Raw genomic sequence first — 17,092 nt, forward strand, 5'->3', positions numbered from 1 at the left:
AACTTCTAAAAAGAAAGAACAAAGAGAAAAATCTCTCTTTTGATTTTTTCTCTCTTCTCTCTCTTCGATACAGTTCGCCCTAGCCGTCATTACAGAGTCGACAAAAGAGCCTCCGCTCTCCGATGCCGGTGTAGCTATGGCTCGCCGGCATCGGACCATGCCGTCATGTTTCTGCTCTAGCTCTCTCCCGTCAAATCCAAGTTTTTATAGTTTCAAGTCTTTGTTCAAACCGCACTTCCGGTTTTCTCTCTGACGCTACTTCCGCCGTGTTTTGTCTTCTCCATCCAACTTAGATGATCTCTTGTCCCCGGCGACTGCCTCTGGTAATGTTGTTGCTGAAGCTTCTGCCCTGTCTCCGCTGGATCTGGTTGAGGTAGTTATTTTGGTTCTCCTCTCACCGGGTCTCGTCTCCTCCTTCCGCCTCTCTACTCTGCGGCTTGCATCAGGGTGTCTCATCACCTCCCCTCATCTCTTTGTTTGGTGGGTTTCCTGAATACTTCTTCGGTTTTGCCTTTTTGCTCTCGGTCCTCAGTCTGAGGATGGGGCTGAGTCCGTTTTGAGAGTCGCTCTCTCCCGATCCGCCGGTTTCCTCTTCCCGGCAATGCCTTCTCTCGCCCTTCTCCTCCTGGGTCAATTCTTTGACTTCTCGGGCCCCCATCATCTCAGCGTTTCCACTGGTTCCACCTTCTCCTCTGTTGCTCGTCTGAAGAAGCAGATATCTTCTGGTGCGATCCCTGCCGCTCTCTCCGTCAGCCTCTGCCAAGTTGCAGAACCACCAGAGCAAGGTCACAGGTTGAGACCTTGGAGTGTGGTGTTTTGGTGGGCTTGGTCCAATACTTCTTGGGCCTGTACTGCTAATCCCTTACTCTTAATGGGCTTATTGGTTTTATGGTCCATCCAAAGAATCGATTTGGTCCGCTCCAATCCTCTCGACTGCAGCTGCTTCCTTCTATTCTCGAGCGTTGGATACTTCTCCAGCTCCTCCCTGCCTGCATCAGATACTCCTCCAACGGGTCCAGTCTACGTTCAATCTAGAACCACCGTTATTGGTTCAGCTTCCGTCCATAGTGGGCGTAGTTTATTCACCGACTTTGTTTCCGGTGTCTCTCGAGGTTGCCTTCAACCTGTAGCCACCTATGCTGGCTCAAACTTTGTTTTAAAGTCACAGATTATGTTGACTACCCCTCTTCCAGTTGAGTATGTTGTGTTGAGTGCAATTTCTCTCGTGGGTCTACTCATGTTAGATTGTTTTGACACTTCTCCTGGTCTCATATCAAGCTTTGTTATGCTTGTGTCTCTATGTTTAGGCTTTGCTTGCTCCTTTGCTTTAGTTTCCAAGCCTACTATTCGGGTATGTCCGAATATGCTCTATCCTTTTGTACTTTTCTAGTTTGAATGATAAATTTGGTGCACAAAAAAAAAGAATGTTGTTGAGTCGCAAGAGGCTTTGGGAAGCTTTTTGTGGCTTTGTTTGTGTGTTTTGGTGGTCTAGGGACGGAGATGCAGCGAGAAGAACGATGGTCAAGAGAGAACTCTTTCTCAGTTTGAAGATTTAGCTTCTCGTAAATACAAAAATCCATATATACATTAATTTCATTTTATTTTCTCTGAAAATTAGTTAATAATCTTCAATTTTTTATTTTAGTTTTTTTTTATATATTTAGGCTACAATTTATCATAAGTGTTCAGTTTAAATGTATCACAATAACCAATTTTAAGGTTGGTCATCACTCTTAGCAGGAGTAGCTCTCCTGAAAAAAAGATAAAGATTTATTGTTGGAAATGGACAAACAATTCGTTCAGGCATATATGTGTGACAACCTCTCCCGCGGACCCCACTAGCCCACCGCTAGCTGCCCCAACGGACCGTCCATGGACCCTGCTAGCCCACTGCTAGCCGTCCCAACAGACCCCAAGCTAGCCCTGCAGGGCATCGTTCCTAACCCCTCACCGTGGAATGGAACTATTCATCCAAATCCACAGTAGGTTATTGGTGCGCCAGGCGTTCCTAGAACCCTGGTCCCCACCCTTTAACAACCTTCCCACAGGACAAGCTGTCACCAATTGACCTGCAGATCAAAATTATATGTCGGTTTTTATTGTAACATAAAATTTCATCAGATTCCGTCCATTGTAACATAAAAATCGATTGGTGGCAACTTGTCCTGTGGGAAGGTTGTTAAAGGGTGAGGACCAGGGTTTGAGGAACGTCTGGCGCACCAATAACCTAATGGTGGATTTGGATGAATAGTTTCATTCCACGGTGATGGGTTAGGATCGATGCCCTGCAGGGCCAGCTTGGGGTTTGTTGGGACGGCTAACGGGGGGCTAGCAGGGTCCACAGACAGTCCGTTGGGGCAGCTAGCGGGGGGCTAGTGGGGTCCACGGGACGGGTTGTTACAATATGACATTGTTTACTCCCATCTGCCACGCCGATATCCAAAATGGCCTCACAAGATTCTTTTATTTTACAAGATTTGATAGTCAAACAAGGAGCTCACCGTTCATGGGATATGCATAAGGGGAATTGGCAGATAAAAAAAAAAAAAAAAAAATACTTAGGTTCACCCCTAGGGGTGAACCTTTGTATTCACCCCCTCCTCTCTCAACCAATCAGATTGTTCTATTTAATATTTATTTAAAAATAAATCAAAATTAAATTAAAAAGCAAAAAAAAATTAAGGAAACAAATTCTGTATACTTTTATTTAAGGAAAGTTAAATATTGACTTGGTTTAGATTTTACAATTAAACGAGGTTATATATCGGTTTGGGTTTATAAATGAGAATTAGGGTTTAGATTTTACAATTAAAACAAAATAATGTCGGTTTGGATTTACAAATGAGGTGGTTAGGGTTTAGATGTTACAATTAGAACAAAATTATATGTCAGTTTGGGTTTACAAATGAGATGGTTAGGGTTTATATTTTACAATTAGAACGAAATTATATGTCGGTTTGGGTTTACAAATGAGATGGTTAGGGTTTAGGTTTTACAATTAGAACGAAATTATATGTCGGTTTGGGTTTACAAATGAGATGGTTAGAGTTTTGATTTTACAATTAAAACAAAATTATATGTCGCTTTGGGTTTACAAATGAGATGGTTAGGATTTAGATTTTACAATTAGAATGAAATTATATATCGGTTTGGGTTTATAAAAGAACAGTTTAAGTTTTTAGTTTTATAATAATGTATACATATTTTATTTCCATATTTTATAAGGAGGTGAATGAATAGGTTCACCCCTAGGGGTGAACCCAAGTATTGTCCAAAATTTTTTTTTTAATTAACTGGCTAACTATTCTAAGTTTCTAACCATAACCTTCTCATATTATGTATATTTTCTATAATAATGAAAATTATGTCCCTTGTACATAACCAACAGTTGTTAACACATTCTCCCTCTCACCCTATTCACGTGCACCCTTTTTTTTTTTAACAACAATAGAATCAGCTCAAAAGAGCCAATTTGGAGGAAAAGAATTCACAAATAAAACATGCTGCGGTGACAGTCGCGCTTGGCGTGCCAGGGAATCCGCTTTGACATTCGCAGTACGAGGGACCAGAGATAGAGAGAAGGAAAGGAACTCCGGTTGATCTATCTTGATGTCGTCGAGGTAGGGTGTGAAGGCCGGCCATTCATGAGGAGAAAACACCATCTTCACTAAATCATTCACGTGCACCCTTATTTCTATTATATATGTACACATATTTTATATCTTCTCTTTTCTTTTTCTTTCTTTATCTTTTAATTTTCTTATTCTATATATTTCTATTTATCTGTTTATAATTTGCAAAAAAAAGTTTATTCATTTTAGAATTTCACAATCTCACTCTAAAAACAAACTTTTTGTAGTTTATTTAATTATTTCATTTTTTTAAACGGACAATTTTAACTCATTATATAACTAAATAATAAAATTATTTATAATATATAGAACACAACAACATTCTGTTTCATGTTTTTTTTTTTTAAATATCATTCACAACTTTTGAGTTATATTTATATTGCATAATTACAAATTTAAATTATAACTAGAAGTATGCAAACGATTTATATGTAAATTTTTTTAGCGCTTAATTTGCTTGTTGGGGTTGACAATATTATATCCTTTAGGGTATAGCGTTTTTATTCGATATGCGTTTGACTTGAATGTTTGAGTTCTCTATGTTGTATCATTTAGGGTATAATGTTTTTTATTAAGCAAATATTCAACTCGACAAATTACGTTTCATATCATATATTTCTAAATAAAAACTTATTTCATATTTTTCATTTCATTTTATACTATTCCATTTATGTGTTCTATTTAAACTGAAATGTTGTAAACGATTTATATGTGTTTTTTAATGTTTAATTTGGTTATGTGATTGACAATATTATATCCCTTAGAGTATAGCGTTTTTTATTCAATATGCGTTTGAGTTCTCTATGTTGTATCCTTTATGGTATATAGTATTTTTTATTAAACAAATTTGTAACTCGACATATTAGATTTTATATGACTTGTTACATTATTTTATACTATTCCATTTATGTGTTTTTTTAAAACTGAAATGTTGTATTTACAAATATTTTTTATTTCATTATTCTTTTTTATTTATTTAGATTTCTAAAAATTTACTAAAATAGTATAGTATAATATTATTTTTATCCAGATTATATATAGTATTATATGTATATAACTACCAACACTATTTGTTATTATAATATTTTCTTACATTAGATTTTAGACATAAAAAAATACTACATGTCATGTTACTATAAAACCTACAGCAGTAGCTGCTACACGTCATACTCAACATTTCCTTCCACACAGCGTGTTCATACCACGCTACCCTATTTTGGTAATCTCACGATGGGCCTTGGCCATTTTCTTAATTTCACACATTAATGTGCTATATTCTTTCTTTATTTTTTTTTTTATTTGGTTATCTCGCAAAATCGCCCTATGCATCTATACTAGTATTTTTGCAGCAGTTTTTGCTCAAAAATACTAATAAGGAAAGTTTTAGCAATTAATGCTACTAATGCAATTAATTCTATCAACCTCTAGCAATTTTATATGGACCTCTTAGTATTTTATGGGCCTCTTGATAATTCATAATTTCAGGGTCTCCATTAATTTAGGTTGTAGACAAAACAGTGTCCAAAATTTCATAGGACCCGCGAAAATATACTCTTTTGCTAATAATCTAGATAAATTTTCCGGAAAATGAAATTGTAACATTTGCGGAAAATTACATTGCAATAACTATGACATTAATGATATTCTCAATTGCCAAAATGATTCTGAATACAAATGAGTAGACTCTTGATTTATAAGGCATTCAAACTTTAAAAACTTTTATTTGGTTTATTCCGCTTCTTCATTTTAAAGATTTTTAAAAGGTTAAATATGAAAAATATTTAAAACTTTTAAAAAGTTAAATATGATAATATTATACCGTAGATACACAATAAATACTAAAAGTTAAGATGATATAGTGTGAGTTAAAATATCTCGGGACGGGGTTATATAGCAGGACAGGTTTTATCGATATTTATATAAATTAAAAAATAGCAGTAATTCAGTGTTACACATATAAAACATCGTTTCATTATTTTGTTAACACTGTCAGTATCAGAAAATAGACATATCTAATTAAATTTAAATTAATATTATATAAAAAATAAATTATATTGCGGTATTATATAGTTTATTTAATAATTATTATATAATTATAACATATTTAACTAACAAATACAATTTATAATTTTAATATTTTAATTATAAATAATTTTTGCTCCGCGGTGTACCGCGGGTCCTAATCTAGTAAACTCTCTATTTTGATAGCCACATAAGACCAGTAGATCATTCAAAACTTCTACCTCTCAAAGGAAGATAAGCCAGATCAATTAATTTGGAACTATACATTCTCTGGAGATTACACAATCAGATCAAGTTATTGGTTCCTAACCCATGATCCTACTGATGATAATCCTCATCCTAACATCCCACATGGGTCTGTTGAACTAAAGAATAAAATATGGAAACTACTCATAATGCCAAAGATCAAATATTTTCTCTGGCATACCATATCCCTAGCCTTGCCTATTACTACAAGACTACGTACCAGAGGCATGAATATTGATTCGGCCTGTTCCCGATGTAGAAAGGATGATGAGTTATAAATCTCTCTATTTACTTGTCCTTTTGCCATTTCAGTTTGGCGATTTACTTCCTCTCTTAATTGGAGTCAACTATCTGATGATGCGGAGGAAAACATTTATACACTCATATCTTATTCATCTCGACTGGACATCTCCTCTCATGATGCTTTACAACATTTTTGGCTTCTTTAGCGTATTTGGAAGACCAGAAACAACACAATCTTTAACAATTACAGAGAAAGTGTTTTTAAAACTGTTTTACAAGATCAAGCTGAAACACAAGAATGGATTAATATTATGATGAACAAGACAAACTTTCTAATCCCCGAACACATTGGTGGACAGCTCCTTCCCAATCTTCGGTGAAATGCAACTTTGATGTAGCTTTTGATACGATTAATCTTCAGGCAACTGGTGGCTGGATAATTTGAAACCATAACACCCCTTGTTTGGGGTTCAACATTTTTAGGTCATGCTGGAACTCCACTTAAAGTAGAAACAAAAGCCTTGCTAGTTAATTTGAAAAAATCATGGATTAAAGGATACACAACTGTCCTTTCCGAAGGAGACTGAGAATCTTATCAAAATTGTCAATATGTTTTCAGAAGAGAAGAGCTCTAACAAACCTGACTCAAGATATTCAGCATGTTAGAAATACTGAGTTACAAACTTACAATGCTCTCCTTGAGACGTCAACCAGTTAGATTCACAGTTCTGTCCCACAGTTGCTGACTTCGGGTTGGCTAAACTCGTGGGACGAGATTTTAGCAGGGTTTTGACGACAATGAGAGGTACAAGAGGCTATCTTGCACCAGAATGGATCTCGGGAGTTGCGATAACAGCGAAAGCCGATGTTTACAGCTACGGGATGATGCTATTCGGGCTTGTTTCCGGGAGGAGAAACACGGAGCAATCAGAGAACGAGAATGTGAGATTCTTTCCGAGTTGGGCAGCGACTATACTTACCAAAGATGGAGACATCATGTCGCTGCTTGACCCTAGACTAGAGGGTCATGATGTCGTGGATACAGATGAGCTCACGAGAGCTTGTAGAGTGGCGTGTTGGTGCATACAAGACGAAGAGAGTCATAGGCCAGCGATGAGCCAAGTTGTTCAGATTCTTGAAGGTGTCTTGGAAGTGAATGTGCCGCCTTTTCCAAGATCAATTCAAGCTTTAGTCGATACAGATGAAGCTGTGGTCTTCTTTACCGAGTCATCGTCTTCGTCAAGTCATAATTCTTCACAGAAACACAGCCATTCGTCTTCTTCTACTTCTTCCAAGAAAACGACCAACGAGAACTCTTCCGCTTAGCTAAAAATATGTAAAATCATGTTTATCATCAATGTGTAAGTTAATATAGTGATATTAGTTGTTGTAGTAACATAGCAAGAAAATCTCTGATTTTTCTTCTATTGTATAATTATTAGTATTTTATTTGGTAAAAGTAAATTTTGTGTAAAGTTTGAGGGCTAAACCGGGAAATCCAAAAACCCAAAGAGGCTATTCGAGAGACGTGGGTGGTTGTGGGTGATGGGTTTTGGAGTAAGATGTACGGAAGATGGGAGAAATGAGTACAGCTGTCGAGTCGTGAGTGGATTAAATATAAGCTTGGTTTTTAAAAAAAAATTGAGGAAAATGTGGAAAATGAGGGAAAAATATAAAATACAAAGCGGAACTTTATGAAAGAGATTCTTATTTAGTAACATTTATTTTTTCTAATTTGAGGACCCAAGAAATTATCCACACCTATTTGTTTTTGTCTCTTCTCTACCAACACGCCCACGAAGAACCGACGTTGAAAAAGAGAACCCTTACTCTCACTACTCCAAAAAAAAACCTACTCCTCGCTACTCCTTCTGCTCAAGGAAGGGTCGCTCGCTGAAGAAAATCTCCGTTCTCCGCTCTTCGGTTTTTTTCTATTTTTTTTTTGTTTTTGTATAAACCTATCTTCAACAAATCCGCTCCTATCTTCAACAACAACAAATCAGCTCCGGCGGCTTTAGGTATGGAAATGCATTTCCACCCTAAAGGTATCTTCAGCAAATCGATGGCAGGAGGTAACACTAAATCTCTCTCAATCAATTTCTACAAAAGATGAACCACTCTTGACCTAAGTTTTTGTTGAAACAGAGATGAAGCTTACGAAGCTTGTGCCCATGATTCTCTATGAGTCTCGACAATTGATTGATCTTATGGGGACTCATCTCGACAAAATGCGTTCTGAGGTTAACTAAGAATCTTCTCTGCTCATCTCTGCACTTTTCACTCTGTCATTACTATCACCCTATATGCATTAAACCTTAATCCTACTCCAGTAGTTCCTTTTGTGTATCTAATTAAGCAATCTTTTAGCTGCTTTCAAGTGTTTAGAGGTTAGCTTCTTAAGATATCGATACAAATATATAAGATATAGAAAACATCAAATCTGGTCGTCACACAAATTTAGCAGCTTCTTAGCATAGCATATTTGAGATAAAAGGATTCTTTCATCGTTTTTCTCAATTTCCATTCATAGAAGAATGGTGCAACTCGCTAAACATATTTCTTGTCTTGTGATGTCAATTCATTCTGGATGATCTTTGCAGGTCAAGAGCTTGGTTGATCCTTGTCATGATAAACTGCAAGATGATCTCGACAAAATGCTTTTTGAGGTTTACAAACTCGTCTCTGCTCATCTGTTTTTCACTCTGTCATTACATCATCCTATATGCATTAAACCTTTGAGTAGTTTTTTTTGTGTATCTAATTAAGCACTCTTTTAGCTGCTTTCAAGTGTTTAGAGGTTAGCTCCTTTAAGATATCGATACAAATAAGATGTAGAAAACATCAAATCTGGTCGTCACCCAATTTTAGCAGCTTCTTAGCATAGCATATTTGAGATATATAGAATGATTCTTTCATTGTGTTTCTCAATTTCCATATTCCTAGAAGAATGATGCAACTCGCTAGACACATATTTCTTGTCTTTTGATGTCAATTCATTCTGGATGATCTTTGCAGGTCAAGAGCTTGGTTGATCCTTGTCATGGTGAACTGCAAGATGATCTCGACAAAATGCTTTTTAAGGTTTACAAAGTCGTCTCTGCTCATCTGTTTTTCACTCTGCATATATTACACTCACATGTTACTAAACCTCAATGCTTATTGTTTTTCACACAATTTTAGCAGCTTCTTAGCATAGCATATTTGAGATAAAGGATTATTTCATTGTTTTTCACACAATTTTAGCAGCTTCTTAGGATAGCATATTTGAGATAAAGGATTCTTTCATCGTTTTTCTCAATTTCCATTCCTAGAAGAATGATGCAACTCGCTAGACATATTTCAGTTTCAAATCTGGTCGTCACACAAATTTAGCAGCTTCTTAGCATAGCATATTTGAGATAAAAGGATTCTTTCATTGTGTTTCTCAATTTCCATTCCTAGAAGAATGATGCAACTCGCTAGATACATATTTCTTGTCTTGTGATGTCAATTCATTCGGGATGATCTTTGCAGGTCAATAGCTTGGTTGATCCTTGTCATGATGAACTGCAAGATGATCTCGATAAGGGCTTTAACCACCAAGCCACTGGTATGCCGAGGGGGGGAACGACGGTCAAGGAACCGGAACCGGAACCGTAGACAGAATTCTTTTATCCCTCCTGTACCAACACCAGCGACCCGGAACCGTAGACAGAATCCTGTTATCCCTGTACCACCACCACCAACACCAACTCAGGCACAACTGGATGATCCTGAATTTTCAGATGATAATGAACCTTTCATTTTTGGGGATGATGACGGTGGACGACAAGTTTTGATAGCTCATAGGTCTTCGGTGTTAAAGCTTTTACCAAAAGCTCTTAAAAAGCATCTAGATACATATAAGTCAGTCCCTGTCCCTAAAACTCTTGCAAAAAAAATCCTAGGTAATGAGAGATTTCGCCTAATGGAGAGAAAGATAAACTTAGACGACACTCTGATGCTTGTAGATTCTAAAGGGAAACTTTTCTTCTTTTGGCCTACTTTACCACTACCTCCTGAGCTTGTCCGTGAGAATGAAACCATGTCGTATTCTGGAAAAATAAGGGATCAAGATGATCATCCCTTATGTTGGGATTACAGCACTTGTGATTTGGTGAGTATTGCAGCTGTCATATGAATGAGTATGAACCGTTGAGTCAACTGTATTTATGTGCAAATGCTGATAAGGACAGCTACAAGGAGAGAGTAGTTGAAGATCCTTATACTTCTGAGAGAAAAGTTCATAGTTGTTATCCCTGTTCAGTCAATGAAGCTCTAAAATTTGTTAAGAATTGTAAAGGTCTATCTAAAGCCAGTGAGATGGAGATGGATGTAGACAAATTTAACTGCAGGGTAGACCTCTTAGAGAGGGTGAAGTGTTATTTGGCATCAAGGATGTCTTTAGATATCCTACTTTAGAGGATGCTTTGAGACGCTTAGGGACAAATCCTGTGATTGCTACTTTAATTTGTTTTGAGGATTGGAAGAACCAGGAATCTACGAAGCGTTTTTCGGTGCTTCTAAAGTTCCTGTTTATCTTGGGGTTCACGAAGTAGTGATGCTTGATTGTATCAGGATAGAAGGGAAGACAGTGATCAGATGTAAAGCCTCGAATGGAGATATAGCTAACGGAGGTTACGTTTATGTTTCCCCAGAGGTTATGTTCATCGAAGTTGGGGGCGCGAGAAAGAAAGGTGGGGAGTTTAGTTGTCGAAAACACCCACAACATCTGCTCGTCAGGAGACGGAATCCCAAAAAACAGAGAACAACAAGTTTAAAGTCGACTTCGGAAGGAGACAGGGATCATCTTCTTCTAGGGGTTCTGGTCAGATTTGTGGGATGCAGAGATCTTATTCTAGTGGTTCTGGTCAGATTTGTGGGATGCAGGGATCTTCTTCTAGTGGTTCTGGTCAGATTTGTGGGATGCAGGGATCTACTTCTACTGATCTTCTCAGCCAAGTAAAAAACCAGGAAGGAGACTGGACTCCTCATAGTTCTTCTGTTTCTTCCTATAGGTCTCTCCTCTCTTCCATATTTCAAACTATTTGAGCTCAAAATCAGGATCATGTCACTACTTTCTGAATTGGTTTGTGAGATTTTGCAGTTTGGTTAACTCTCGACTCTCGTTTTCCTCTCTCTTTGGTTGTTTAGTCGAGAGAGTGCTTCTCAACAAGCGGAGAATGATACTGCAATGGATCTGATTGCAATCTCCCATATGGCAAAGATGTGCAGTCGCACAAAGGAGGCTGAGGTTAGTAGTATTGAAATCATGATTGTAGGTCCTTATCCTGCTAACCCGTGAAAACTGTAATTATTGTGATTTAATCTCAATTTCTAATACTAAAGAAGTGTGTGTTCGGCAATTTACAAGGTGTTTTTTTCTTTTTGACTGATGTAAACATTTCATTTGAATGTGCATGATTGATTTCGCTTCCCTTCTCTTTTGTTTCACCATACAGTTTAGGGAAGCAATCAGGTTGCAATTTGATTCCCATCAAGCCATGTACAACCTTGAAACTGTTCTGGTCAGTCATTCTTATTAGCAATCCTTTCACAAGTGTTTTACTCTTCCACAAGTGTTTCACATTGTAGTTCCAATCTAGTTAATTGACCACTTTTACGTGCAGCACTATAATTTCAATCCAATTAATTGACCAGTGTGGATGCTTCTCTGTTTAACACATTTACAGCATGGATTAGCCGAAGACACGCTTAGAATAGGGGTTTCAGGGAACGGCAAAGACATGCCTCCCAGTGAGTTACACAGCGAATCTGCCATCTACACTGCTGCAGCTCATTCGTTGAAGCCAAGTTATTCGGTAAGTTTATTTGTCTCCATTTTGTGCTGGTATCAAAGATCCTTTTGAGTCATATTGCTATTAAATAAGACTGAGTGCCAGAACTGGATTCATTGTTAATTTCAAGGCTAATCATTTTCCTGGTCCAGGTTTGCCGCAATGCTGTGAGGCTCGTTCGTTCCATGGTACCTTTTGATGACTCATCACTTCACGCACTTACGTTGACTTAGTTTTGTGGGAAAATGACCAAAGAGTTAAAATTTAATTTATGTTGGCAGCTACCTCTACCGCATCTTAAAGTTGGATATCTAACGGCACCACCATTGGGCAACTCACTCGCTCCTCACAGTGATTGGAAACGCACGGAGTTTGAACTCAATCACGAGAGGCTTCTACAGGTACTCTCTCAATTTGAGTTGCCTCAATCACCGAAAAAGTTTTACTTCTCAACCTAAAGAGAATGTTGAATCATGAGGTTATGCTAAAAGATGTACAGTACCGTGTTTCTAGAGAAATTTAATTTTTTTCCTCTTGGCGTCGTGTAGGTACTGAAACCTGAACCAAGTGAAACGGGGAGAAACATGTCAGGAAAGTCAGAGGCATTGAAAGTGAACATTACAGAGATCGTATCAGTGACCCCTTGTGCTGATCTCACTCTAGTCTACCCCCTGGTGCCGGTCTCTGCATTCATACCATTCATGGCCCAGTTTTCTTGGTAAGCCCCCCCCTACATACATAACCAGTTAATTAACAGGATAAGCTTTTAGAGATTCGTGCCCGTTCAATAAAACCAAAGTTTAATGAAAACTTGAATTGCATAAACAGGTTGCAGATTCATGGGAGGCGTTAGATGCATGGCTCCATGCGATTCGTTTGGTCTACACAATTTATGCGGGAGGGAAGAGTGATGTTTTAGCCGGTATTCTCACCGCTTAATGATTAACTTCACACTTTTTTTCAGACTTATACAAAGACTTCTTTATCACACAGTCTTTGTATAAGCCAGGGTCTTGATATTTTGCTGCCATAAATTCTCATTTTGAAACATTTTTCTTTCGGGAAAGTTACAATTAATGCTTTTTGTTGAAAAAGCAAAAAAAAAGTTATGGACTTTCGTTAATTGTTATGGGTTTGTAAAAATTGTTTTCCCCCAAAATTTAACTTTTTAAGGTAATACAATATATATAGCTTGTATACATACAATAATATACTGGCGCCACAACGTTAGTATAAGGCAGTCTAAGTGAATTTCTCCCTCTGCTTCTTTCTCAATTTGAACAAACCAATTACATTGAACCAAACAACTGCTACCATAGTCAAATCAAACCGAACTGAACCAAAAGACCGCCTCCCCATTCCTCAACCTTCTGAACATATGTGAAACGGGATCTTGAACTCTTTTTCAGAAGCAGGAACCTAAGTATTGAGCCAAAACCGAGAAATGGTAAGGAGTTTTACAATGAGCTGCTACGGAATGTGCAGAGATGACTTCCAAATTGAGAGATGACATCAACAAGACCTCCATAACCTCCCACAGCAACTACCTGCAGATACAAAAGCATTGGATTAACGGTTACACATCGAGTGTCTACTCCAAAAGAGTTAACAAATTCACATAACATTACATATATCATATATCGACCTTTTAAAGTGATAAGCAAACACATGTAAAGAGAACTAACTAACATGGCGTTATCTCTGGATATATCATATATCGACCTTTTACAGTGATAAGCAAACACATGCATATTGTAAAAGGGGAGAAAAGAAGGAATTGGAAACATACCCCTGCTGGATGCATGGAAATGGAAAATACTGAACAAGGAGCACAGTGAATTTGAGAAAGCAAAGCTCCATTTAAGTCAAAACGCGTTAGAAGTGGCTCTGCTCCTACAGTCAAAATCTGATAATGCGATACTTGTTAGACAAAGACATAGAAAAAGATGTCCAACTTTGTCAAAGGAATTAAAACTGTGTCGACCTCTATTTCTAGATTAGAAAAGACGGTAATTTTTCTTTATCAATTTAGTTAAAGAGAGATGATTCATAGAGATACTACATAGACCTAATAAGCCTTTATAAACAAATAACACCTACGGCCTCTCCGACTTTAAATTACACCGCTATCTAATCTTGTTGTGCTTACTTGCTTTTCATCAAACATCACATCCTGTACATGTGCAGGGATGGATATCGTTGATACGCATTCTGAGGCAGGAAGATTCCATAAAGCTAAACTTTTACCCTGTCCACAAACCTGAAATGCCAGTAGAAATAACAGTAAATGCCCAGTCTTTAAACTTCAAACTGATTCACCAGGAAAAAGAAACTATATTCTTAGGTTAGTGGAGCCGTGGAGGCAACAACCCCTTTTGAAAAATAGCACGCTGCAACAATTCATTTGCTTAATGTGATTATTCATTTGCTTAATTCTTACCAACCAGCTTTCACTTCCATCGAGGGCAATAGAACTAATGTGAAGGCCGGACTTTTTATCCTGGGAACCAATTACTCTAATGCATTTCCCGGTTTTGCAATCTGGTTGACAAAACAAAAGAAAGCCTTGAGTGTACAAAGCTTAGTCTAGACAAGTAAAGTATACCACATGTACCGTAACCTAAAACTAAACGTAGTGATGTAACCACCAAGAATGTTTTGTAACCACCAAATGAACATCATCGAGTTTTAAGAAGCAGTCAACAAAAATGAGGAGCATTATATCTGAAGTACCAACACGAGGACTAAATGATTTTGAAAGTTCTATAACCACAGATGATCCAAACATAATACTACTAGAAACTACAGCATTATAAAGAGGAACGTGAGAAATATACCCCAGATTCTTGCAGTCCCATCCTCTGAACCCGTCAATATCTGGATCAAGAGACTTAGTATGATCAGACAAAAATGCCAAATGGTTGTGGATTAATCAAAGGGACTCAATCAAAGGGACATGACTCACTTGTGTTGTGGATTAGTCAATTCAATCAATGGCTTCGCATGATTCTCTGTATATCATAAGAAAAGAACCACCAAGCTCTTAGTTTGATCTTTCATATCCAAAAACCACATAGAATAAATGGTGTACACACCTTCCAAATGAAGTGATGCTTCTGATTCAGCAAATTCTTTCCATCTCCATCCTCGAACTCTACCATCATCACCACAACTACACAAATCCAGATCGAAATTTTCAAAATTACAATTTCAAAGAACCAACAAAGAAGGGTTTAGTTTACCTGAGGAGCAAAGCATCTTCGTCTTCACCGTAGAACTTGACATCATAAGCAGGGCCATCGTGTGCCCTAACCACTCTCTCAGGTTCAGCCACCATAACATCCTGACCTTTCGAGTAGCCAAAACTCGCCGATTGAGAAACAAGCGAGTTCAGAGAATGAAAAGCTAAGGTTCCATCGCTGGAAGCAACGACAAAGGCGTCCGGATTAGGGATTCTCGCCGGAACAGGAGGAGCCCAGGCGGTTCTGAATACTGTACGCGTCTGTATCTCTCGCTCCTTCAGTATTGCTTCTCTATACTCATCTTCATTCCAATTTGTAGCGTCTCCGTACATTTTCCTCTGTTTCTACTTCCGGTGATACTCTTCTTCTTGCAGAACGCCGGCGATAACACCACCAGTGGTTTGGTGAAGGTAGAGGAGGGATTTCTAAACCGGCCGATTTAGTAATTCTAATGATCATATACTCTTTTAGTCCCTTAATTATTTTTGTATTTAACATTTTGTCTGCTAGTTTTCTCAGGGTGCAACTAACTCCTCTTGTCTTTGATGACCAACCTTGCGACGCAATCAGAAGTCTCCTGAAACAGCTCTGTTCGGTTTCAACATGTCTTGTTCACTGGTTGCTAAGCGGGCCTCTCTCCATGGGCATCCTCTGGATCCTACTCTCTTTGGTTGTCCAAAAGCACCCAGAACTGCAATGCAAAGGGGCATTCAAAGAGGTTAAGAGGATATGATTTATCAACTCATACAGGATGCGCCACATCTTTGGCATGACCTGTCCGAAACACTGTGATTGTCTGCTAATCGGCTTTTCGAAGCCACATATCCTGTTATGGCCTACCACAGGAAGTGCTTGATTTTCTTCAGTGTGCTCGGCTCCACCACCTCGCCAGTGATTTGGATAGCAATGGCCAACGCATGCCCTGATTTGACCGTATACTATCCAGTGAACCATGTCTATCCAGCAAGTTAATCCAGAAGCTAAAGATTTAACGAAAGTTGCGGATAACATAAATTTCGCCTGCACTTACTCGGACTGCACGACACTTGGTTACGGGTCTTCTTGCAATAGTCTTGATGCAAATGCGAACGCTTCGTATACGTTTAACATGTACTTCCAAGAGAAGAACCAGGATGAGAGTGCTTGTGTATTCCAAGATATGGCCACCATTACCACACAAAATATATATCAGGATTCAGGGACAATGCAATTTTCCCTATTCAGATTGTTGCTTCCCAAGCTTCTTCTTCTTCGTCTTCTCCTTCTTTGGTTTTGTTGATCGCCGGAGTTTGGTTTCTCTTAATAGGGCTGATGTGTTGAGGTTTTAGTTTAGTGAGGTTTTCTTTATATATATGGAAACTATTTTTTTTGTGGTGAAATTTATTTCCAGATATGAATATGTTTGCATTGCAAAAGAGGAAAATCATTGAGTTTGGAATATGAAGACTAGCATGTATATTTGATCAATCATAAAAAAACAGGACTCGCAAACGGCAATATTGCTTCTTTATCACAAGGGAGTTCGAGTAACGATTCTGTTAATTTATACTACTTGTAGTCACTATATTGTTTATTTTTATAGTTTTTCAAAACGAAAATATGTTTCCCTCAAAAATTAAAGACGCTCTTCTCTTTCAGTATATTATTATTACTTGGATTTTTTAACTTGGGATCGATCATCGACAAGGAGGTTTCGTCTCTATGCACGGCGAATCCGTTGTAATGATGACGTTTTGGAATGAATGACAAGTCGAAGATTAAGCTACTGAAAGGGTAGAAGGAAGAAGACAGATATACTAAAATTGCCTTCTGAAAGCAAGAAGAATGCTTCCAAATCCTTTCCTTCGTTAAGTAGATAAGCAGAGCAACAATCTTAAAAAGTCCACACAAC

At 37.8% G+C, this 17,092-nt stretch overlaps 3 pseudogenes across 2 annotated transcripts; 2 read left to right on the top strand and 1 right to left on the bottom strand.

The window, feature by feature from the left end:
* The first annotated feature begins 6,941 nt into the window (after positions 1-6,941).
* Positions 6,942-7,469, top strand: LOC104748872 (G-type lectin S-receptor-like serine/threonine-protein kinase At2g19130 pseudogene; annotated as a pseudogene).
* Positions 7,470-10,866: 3,397 nt separating this feature from the next.
* LOC104747760 (protein HLB1-like) lies at positions 10,867-13,145 on the top strand (annotated as a pseudogene). The gene is made up of 8 exons (XR_015581507.1): positions 10,867-11,179; positions 11,316-11,415; positions 11,624-11,689; positions 11,855-11,983; positions 12,112-12,147; positions 12,241-12,360; positions 12,508-12,677; positions 12,788-13,145. The product of XR_015581507.1 is annotated as a protein HLB1-like (transcript).
* LOC104748873 (THO complex subunit 6-like) lies at positions 13,106-15,641 on the bottom strand (annotated as a pseudogene). Its single transcript, XR_015581506.1, has 7 exons — positions 15,202-15,641; positions 15,055-15,131; positions 14,797-14,970; positions 14,400-14,500; positions 14,109-14,219; positions 13,749-13,865; positions 13,106-13,506 (listed from the first exon to the last, which is right to left on the bottom strand). The product of XR_015581506.1 is annotated as a THO complex subunit 6-like (transcript).
* Positions 15,642-17,092: the final 1,451 nt, after the last annotated feature.

Source organism: Camelina sativa, chromosome 15 (assembly GCF_030686135.1).
Source record: "Camelina sativa cultivar CO46 ecotype springtype chromosome 15, ASM3068613v1".
Taxonomy (NCBI): domain Eukaryota; kingdom Viridiplantae; phylum Streptophyta; class Magnoliopsida; order Brassicales; family Brassicaceae; genus Camelina; species Camelina sativa.